This window comes from Mastomys coucha, unplaced genomic scaffold (assembly GCF_008632895.1).
Source record: "Mastomys coucha isolate ucsf_1 unplaced genomic scaffold, UCSF_Mcou_1 pScaffold23, whole genome shotgun sequence".
Classification (NCBI taxonomy): domain Eukaryota; kingdom Metazoa; phylum Chordata; class Mammalia; order Rodentia; family Muridae; genus Mastomys; species Mastomys coucha.
In genome coordinates this window covers 66,867,505-66,875,830 of record NW_022196906.1, presented here as the reverse complement: position 1 = coordinate 66,875,830, position 8,326 = coordinate 66,867,505, and positions in this window count along the sequence as shown.

Genomic DNA, 8,326 nt, shown 5'->3' with positions numbered 1-8,326 from the left:
AAAAAAAAAAAAAAAAAAAGGTGTGGGCTACCTCTGCCTGCCCCTTCCTCCAAATCTTACACCTCTGCTTTCTTCTCCAGCGGCATTCTTTCTACCCAGAAGTTCCGCCCTCCCACTTCTTGCTCTGCTACTGGCTGTCAGGTTTGTATTATAACCAACCAGGACCTCTGATATAATTCTAACTGGCCTTTAGGCAAGTGAAGAAAGAAGCATATTTACAAAATATAAGGCAGTGATAGGCCATAGAGATAAAAATACTAAGATTTTGACAGCCTGTACAGAATTAACAATTGAAAATACAGAGAAGACACTCTAGGCAAGGTGAAGAAAAGGTTACCCCAACAGAACCCTCATAAAGTTCTCAGGTAATCAATCAATGTTCCAAGAACAATATTTGTTATAGGCACCATTCATATTAATTGTTTCCAAAGTCCACTTGCTAAAAATATGTTCTTATTGCAGGTATTTGTGCCTAAGTACTTTTGTTTATGGGAGAAGAAGTTGAAATGACTCTCTTGGCAGTGCCCTTGTGGTTATATAAGCCAAAGGATTAAGAGTACCTTTGAGAAGGGGCAGCATGTGATATCTCTGGCATTGAAAACGATGTAAATTTATATATAACAGGTATGGATGATGTTTTTATTATATCCTGTCAATCAAACTAGCCTTTCTGTCAGGAAACCGTTTTTGAACTTACCCCACATATTAGAATCCTTGCTAGGTCCAGATCACACACAATGTCCACAGTTGGCTGTCAATTCATTTTGAAAGATCCATTTCCAAGATAAAATGACTCTGTCATTCTGACTTTGAGCAACAACTATTCATGCCAGCGTTGTACAGGAAAGCTTAAGTCTAATCCTAACATCATTCTTCGTGTAAAATAAGAGCCATTGGTATTGCCAAGTCCGAAGGCAGAGCTCCTTTTGATTTGCCTTAAACTAGCTGGTGCCAGTATCGCTCCACAGAGTGTAAACAGAACAACAGTAGCTAGGGTTCCATGGGGCAGACATCCTTTAGGAAGAACAGTAAAGTCACTGGACTTAGTGTAGAATGCGAGGCTGAAAAAGACCATAAAATAAGGAAAGCAAAGGAGTTCAGGTACCGACAACTCAGGAATGTTTTCCTTTCCACAATAAAGAACTCCCTCACCAACTTCCTGTTGGTTTGCTTGAATGATTATAGCTATTAGTAAAGAAGTAAGTCCGGCCAGGGAGAACTGTTCAGTGGGCAATGTTTGTCTTGGGCGTTCCCTTCATTTCCTCTTACTCTGTTTCCTTGGCATTCCTTCCTCTTGAAACATTTTTAAAGGTTTAGTGGAAAGTTGCTTATTTTTGAAGAAGTATAAATATTTAAAAGCGGCCATAGAAACTTAAAGAGATACCTGCTAGTGTTGTAATGTGACACATTATTCATGGATCAGAGGTGAATTTCAGAGTCCTTTTGCATCTGCACTTCCACTTCTACAGTGGTGAAACATGTTCTGCACCCATAGCCATATTTCCATGTGATGGCACACAGGACATGAAGGGGGATTGGTCCCTAGGCCTCAGACCCTCATATCTGCCAGGAGTACCTGTTCTCCTTCAAGTCTGAAGCAGACAGATTGTGTGAGAGAGAAGATGAGATGGCTCAGCTCCTAGAGTTAAGAATATAAGAAGCAGGGGCTGGAGAGATGGCTCAGTGGTTAAGAGCACTGACTGCTCTTTCAGAGGTCCTGAGTTCAAATCCCAGCAACCACATGGTGGCTCACAACCATCTGTAATGAGATCTGATGCCCTCTTCCTATGTGTCTGAAAACAGCTACAGTGTATTTACATATAATAAATAAGTAAATCTTAAAATATATATAAGATGCTGCACACAGAACAGGTAACTAAGAATCAACCAGGTCAAGTTTTTTTTTTTTTTTTTGGTTTTTCGAAACAGGGTTTTTCTCTGTATAGCTCTGGCTGTCCTGGAACTCAGTCTGTAGACCAGGCTGGCCTCAAACTCAGAAATCCATCTGTTTCTGCCTCCCAAGTGCTGGGATTAAAGGCGTGCACCACCACTGCCCGGCCAGGTCAAGTCTTTTATGAGAGGGATTGTTTCCTGTTCTTCCTTTTGCAATTGCCCTAATAGCCATTGCTACCCAGACCATCTTGTCCATAATATTTCCTGAAAGGTTATAATATTTGGAGGTTTATATGAAGACAAAATGCTTTTATTTAATATACTAAGGTTATAGTTCAGTTGGTAGCTTTGGGTTTGATCCGTAACACCATTAAACTTGACAAGGCAGTGCGAGTCTGTGATCCCAGTACTGGAGAGGTGGAAGCAGGAGAATCAGCAGTCCAGGGTCATCCTCAACTGCATTTCACTTTTAAATTCATCCCTGATGCAAAATAATAATGTTTACATAATAATATCACCAACAACAATAACAATAAACTGTTTGGAGAGAAATATTTCCTAGTATACAAGGAGAATTGGATGCATACTTCCAGTGTGGAAAAAGTAGAGCAAAATTAATATTCCTCCCTCTCTAGGCAATCACCTAAAAGAAGAATGAGAAACAAATAGAAATGCAAGGTAGTATACCTGGGAGAAATATAAGCTTCATGAAAGGAAAAGGGGTCCAAATGCAGAGGAGAGCAGATAGGGTATGAAGGAAGAACGGGAGCTGCCTGTGAGTGCAACACCCCCAACAGCCTGCCAACCAGGCGTGGCCGGCCTCATGTGTCCTAAGGAAGAGGCAGAGCAACTGTAAAAGACACAGAGGGGAGTGCTTGTATGAGTCGCTCTAGAGAGGCAGGTAGTGGCGCAGAGGACAGAAAAAGAGGCCTGGTGTGAGTCTTCCAGTTGCCTATCTGACATTTTGGGAGACATGACAAATAGGTTGTCTCTCTCTTTTAGGTGACCCTCAGCAAATTGCTACTAGCCTTGGACACAACTGTAGTATCTCTAACATATCCACCATTGGTAAATGTTTGCTCGAAATCAGTCAATGACCCAAAGGAGAAATGAAAAATCAATCGTATGTGTGTGTATGTGTGTGTGTGTGTGTGTATGTGTGTGTGTGTGTGTGTGTGTGTGTGTGTGCGCGCGCGCACGCGTGCATGCGCGCGTGGTTGTGCAGACATTCAAGTGTGTATGCATGTGCGTGCACTGGAGTGTCTACTCCCTTTCCTGATGGAAAAAGGGAGAGGAATAGAAAAAAATGCAAGAAACATTGATCACAGATGTTTTCCATGGAATAGATAAAAGTTTCAACCAGTTTAACAGTTAATAAAGCAACCCACTTATAAAATGAGAACACATATATACATACTATGGATACTGTTCAGTATTATAAAGAAGGAAATTTTGGCTGGGCAGTGGTGGTGCATGCCTTTAATCCCAGCACTTGGGAGGCAGAGGCAGGCAGATTTCTGAGTTCGAGGCCAGCCTGATCTACAGAGTGAGTTCCAGGACAACCAGGGCTACACAGAGAAACCCTGTGTGGAAAAAAACCAAAAAAAAAATGGAAAGTTTGACCCATGTTACTGAAGGGATAAATGTTGAAAATATCATGCAATATCATGCTGAATGAGATAAGATAAATCAGCCACAAAATGGCAAATACCATACATGGTAGCTAAACTTTGTTAACTTGACTACATCTGAAGTCAACAAGAACCCAAGCAGCTGGATGCACCTGTGAGGGATTTTTTTTTTTTTAATTGGATCACTTCATGTAGGAAGACCCACTCTAAATCTGGATCACTTGAGGTGGAAGGCCTACCCCAAGTCCTCCTTCTGGTGGCAGCCTTTATAAAAGGACATGGAAAGAGGAAGGGTTTTGCCTGCTTGCCTCCACTCTTGATGGCGTGTTCATCTATCCTGCTACTGAGTGTCTCCTTGCTGGTATTAGAACCTATTTCTTTGGGATTCCAGTGTATACTGAAGACCAGCTTAGACATCCAGCCTCATGGACTTTCCACTGGGAGACAGCCATTGCTGAGCTGGCTGGACCACAGCCTGTAAACCATTCTAATAAATTTCTTTCCTGTACATAAACGGAGTCAGTCTGTCCATTTTGTTCCTCTAATTAATCCTGTTTAGTACACTCTATAATTCTACTTAAATAAAATTTCTTGATCAGTCAAACACATAGGGACAGGTGTGGAATGGTTGTTATAGGAGCTGAGCAGAGGGAAGAATGGGAGCTAGTACTTAATGAATATAGTTTCTGTTGAGAAGGGTAAAAGAGCCCTAAACTAGATGTTTACTCAGTGTGATGTGTATACACACACACACACACACACACACACACACACACACACAAGAATATCAAACAAATACAAGAATCAGGAAGATGGAGAGCTGTGTGGTGTTAAATCTCTAGAAAGGAGCTGGGTATGGTGGCACACACCTTTATCCCCAGCATTCAGGAGCAGAGTCAGACAGAGCTCTTTAAGTTCCAGGCCACCTGGGTCTACTGAGTGAGTTCCAGGCCAGCCTGGTCTATATAGTGAGTTCTAGGACAGCGAGAGCTAGGTAGGAGACCCTGTCTCAAACACCCCCACCCCCACTCCCATCCCCGCCAAAACACACACACAAAATCTATAGAAAGGAGCTTGGAAAAAAAAAGATAGAAATGGAATGAGGATTTGTAACATGAGGGAAAATAGACACTGATGAGAATGCAAAGAAATAGATATGAGAAAAGCAAGCAAAATGTATGAAAAGAAATACGGTTTAAAATAATTACAAAGAGTTAGGGACATAGTGGATCTGCCTTTAATCGCAACATTTGGGAGGCAGAGACAGGTGGATTTCTGTGAGCTTGAGGCCTGGTCTACATAGCAAATGCCAGGCTATCCAGGGTTACATAGTAAGACCCCATCTTAAACAAACAAACAAACAAATAAAAAATACAATTAAAAATATCTATGGAAGACAAAAACCAGATCCAGCAGACAATTATCTAAAATCCACACTTACTGAATCAGAAAAAACATTGCAATACAGTTGATATGGTGGCTTGAATGAAACTGGCTCCCCCAGCCTCATATGTTTGAATGCTTGGTCTCTAGTTGGTAGACCTATTTGGCAAGGATTAGAAGGTTTGGCCTTGTTGTTTCAAAAGCCTATGCCATCCCCCAGTCTGTCTCTGTCTCTCTGTCTCTCTGTCTCTGTCTCTGCCTCTCTCTCTCTCTCTCTCTCTCTGTCTCTCTCTCTGTCTCTGTCTCTCTGTCTCTCTCTGTCTCTATCTCTCTTTCTCTCTCTCTCTGTCTCTCTCTGTCTCTGTCTCTCTGTCTCTCTCTGTCTCTATCTCTCTCTCTCTGTCTCTCTCTGTCTCTGTCTCTCTGTCTCTCTCTGTCTCTCTCTCTCTCTGTCTCTCTCTCTGTCTCTGTCTCTGTCTCTCTCTGTCTTTGTCTCTCCTTCTCTCTGTCTCTGTCTCTGACTCTGTCTCTCTCTCTCTGTCTCTCTCTCTCTCTCTCTCTCATGCTTGTGGAGCAGATACACTCTCAGTGACTGCTCAGTGCCATGCCTGCCTGCTGCCATGATCCCTGCCATGATAGTCATGGACTGTAACCCCTTGGAACTGTGAGCTCCAGTCATGTTTTCTTTGATAAGTTGACCTGGTTGTTGTGTCTCTTCACAGTAACAAAGACAGCTAGAGAAAATAGTCCTTTTGATGGAGCCTGTTGGGCTGGGCCCAGGCTTGTGGTACACACACACACACACACACACACACACACACACACACACACAGAGGTCTAGTCTCTCAGGAAGCTGAGGCAGGAAAATGAGAAGTACAAGGCCAGCCTTGGCCTAGGTGAGACCCTACTGAAAAACCAAGCAGTAAGAAGAGGACTGGGAACACAGCTCAGGGGCAGAGAACTTTCTTAGAATGTTTTAGGCCCAAGATTTGACTCCAATTACAACAACAATAACAACAACAACAACAACAACAACAAAGTGAAGTGTTTCAAGGAAAAACTGACACATAATGATCCACCCTGAAATGTGACCTCATGCAACTGAGGAACTTTGAAACTAAAATAAATAAAAAAAAAAAGAAAGAAAGAAAGAAAGAAAAAAATAGATTTCTTTGAATAATAAAGCAAAACAACAACAACAACACAATAACTCATCTGTAAAATATAAAAACAAAACAGGCTGGTGTAAGATTCTTCTACAAATGCCAGGTATGATGGCCACACCTTTAATCCCATCACCCCTGGTGGCAGAGAGAGGTGGATCTCTATTTATCTATTATAGTTAACTGCCAAAACAAATCAAAATATTCTACAGATACATTATATTTTAGAAAACAGAAGAGAATATGTTTAAATCCTCAAGGAAAGAAAGTGTGATTCCAAATGCCTATATAATGCAATCATTGCTTAAATACATATCTTAAATATCTATGAACTCTGTGGCAATATTGGGAGAATACTTGCAATTCATAGTACAGTAAAAGTATTAACTTTCAAAAAATTATTTTATGTGTATGAGGTTTGCTTGCATATCTTTATGTCTGTCTGTCTGTCTGTCTGTCTGTCTGTCTGTATACATGCTGTGACTGCAGTGCTCATGGATGCCAGAAGAGGGCAGTAGATCCCCTGGAACTAGAGTTACACATGGATGCTTGGGAAACTAACCCCAGTCCTGTGCAAGACTAGCCAGTGCTCTTAACCACTGAGTCATTCTCCAGTCTCAAGTGCTAACTTTTTAAATAGATAAGGATTTTTTTAAAAAGATCCTTCACATAGTAATCTCCTTGAAAGCTGAGTAAGGCAGGAGAAGCACTGGAGCCTGAGAATTTGAGGTAAACCTAGATAACATAGCAAAACCCTGACTTAAAAAAAAAAAACAACAAAATAAAATAATCTTTAATTAAGAAATCGTGAGCTAGAGTTGTGGCTTAATGATAGAGTGCCTGTCTGCATGTGCTGACCCTAGGTTAAATCCCAGCACCACAGAACAACACACAAAAGAATAAACAAACCAATAACCTAGCAGATAAATGTATAGAGCATGTGAGCTATTTACATAAAAGAAAACACAAATGTCTCTAAAACATACATGAAAAGACCATCTCATTAGATTGAGAAATACAAATTAATCCCTAGCCCAGCATGTAAGAAGAGACTACCAAGCTCATTGGTACTGTGTAAGTGAGAGATCTTGGAAGGCATGCTCATCCATCAAAGTTGTAAGTACACACTCTTTGCATCTGTAATTTTACCTCTAGGAATTTATCTTATGGATTATTTAAAATATGTGCAAACTGTTGTGAGTAGAGAGTGAGGCTTTGAAGCATTGTATATCAAAGCCAAAGTTTAGAAATCACTTAAATATCTATTAATGCCTGATTGAATAAATTATCATGTAGCCACTCATCTGCTAAGGAATGGGGATAATTTCCTTTCCTTCCTTCCTTTTATAAAAATAATTTATTCAATTTTATTTTATGTGCATGGTTTTGCTTGCATACATGTCTGTGAGAGGGTGTTAGATCCCCTGGAGCTGGAGTTACGGACAGTTGTGAGCTGCCATGTGGGTGCTGGGAATTGAACCCAGGTCCTCTGGAAGAACCGACATTGCTCTTAACCACGGAGCCATCTCTCCAGCCCTCCTTTTCTTTTCTTAACTGATAAGTAATAATAGTAAGTTCCAATTATTGTTTAGTGACAAACAAGCTAGCATGTATAGAGCTTAGCATAAAGTAAGTGCATATTCACGTGTATTGCCCTGAAGGATGTATAAAAGATTTTGGTAGTATTAGTTGTCTCCGGATACATTTCTAGACAGGACCCGAATAAAAAGTAGGCTTTCCTACTGTATATTCTTGAGCTGTCCACATGTGAAAACATGAATGCAGTGTCTATTCGTAACTGAGTAAGCCGGCCCTGTGGTTCTGTTTGCGGGAGAGTAGTGAGTGCCCTCGGCTGGGAGTGGCTAGGAAGGGTCCTTGTCCTGTGCAGCTGCTGCCTCTGTCAATGCTGTTCTGGGCTATCTGCCACCTTCTGCTGAGTCTTACCCTGTTCATATTTCCACAGGACTCTGGCCGGATGCCTTGCCACAAGGCTTTGAAAACTTGTTTCAGAAAACTCCTAGGCTGATTCACGCCTAATCACTCAGAACTTTGTACTTGAAACAGCAGTCTTCATGAAACCTGTTAGCTGCTTTCTTAATTGCTTCGAACTTGTAGAGAGTTCCTTCTGTTTGTCTGAGAGCATGCCAAATTAGGAATACTTTCCCAAAGCCACACTTTTTTCCTTTTCCTTTTCTTTTTCTTTTCTTTTCTTTTTTCTTTCTTTCTTTCTTTCTTTCTTTCTTTCTTTCTTTCTTT